This window comes from Protobothrops mucrosquamatus, unplaced genomic scaffold (assembly GCF_001527695.2).
Source record: "Protobothrops mucrosquamatus isolate PMUCROS unplaced genomic scaffold, P.Mucros_1.0 scaffold3882, whole genome shotgun sequence".
Classification (NCBI taxonomy): Eukaryota; Metazoa; Chordata; class Lepidosauria; order Squamata; family Viperidae; genus Protobothrops; species Protobothrops mucrosquamatus.
This window is the reverse complement of record NW_015389831.1, coordinates 15,675-16,755: the sequence shown is the minus strand read 5'-3', so window position 1 is coordinate 16,755 and position 1,081 is coordinate 15,675.

Below are 1,081 nucleotides of genomic sequence, written 5' to 3'. Positions count from 1 at the left end.
TGCATTTCTCCTCCCTGCACCTGCAAACTTAGTAGTCCTCTCCCAATTGTCCACAAATATTATCAGTCAGGAGATTTAATCATTGCTGCTATTATTTATCAGGTTTTCTTTCTTACAAATGAGATCACTTTTCAAAACCTTCCTTCTTGTGAAGTCCTTGATCAGTTCATGTAAGTATCCTAGTACTCCTCCTCATACTGCAACTCCTCTTCCCCCTCATTGCCACCGAAAAGTTGTATTTTCTTTCACTTTTATGCTTAAATATATTGTTTGCTGGTTGGTTGGTATGAGGAGTTCCAGTGACCATATTTAGTCATTATTAATTCTAGACCATACAAACACTTCATCTGCCCTACTACTGATGCAACCTAGAACAAAGGAGAAACTTTCTGACAGTTAGAACAATTAACCAATGGAACAACCTGCCTCCAGAAGCAGTGAATGCTCCAACACTGGAAGTTTTTAAGAAGAGACTGGACAGCCATTTGTCCGAAATGGTGTAGGATTTCCTGCCTGAGCAGGGGGTTGGACTAGATGACCTCCAAGGTCCCTTCCAACTTTATTACTATTATTATTATTATTATTATTATTATTATTATTATTATTATTATTATTATTATTATTATTATTATTATTATTATTATTATTATTATTAGCCATAAAGTATATGAGTTTCATTTTCCTCAAGAAACTTCCTTCCTTCAACAAATCCCCTTGTTGAAATTAAAAAGACTGACTAATTTAAATATAGCAGAAGCTCTCTCATTAATCTTGAGCTTTTTTGTCTTTTATTTCTCCAGATATAAAACAGGAAATCCTCTAGTGCATAATTTAGGTTACAGTATTGTATATTTACAGATCTAGAATGTTAAAAGGAGTTGACTTCCTTCTCTTAGAAAATACAGGTAAGATACAGATAATGCTGAAATCAGATAGAAACATAGAAAACTGATGGTCTGATGATGGACATGTATTTATTCTCAGCATGTATTAAAACTCAGTTCCTGTGACTGAAGTTGGTTCCAAGGTTCTACTATTCTTTCTCTGAAGTTAATACTTTCTAACAACAGATTTAAACTTC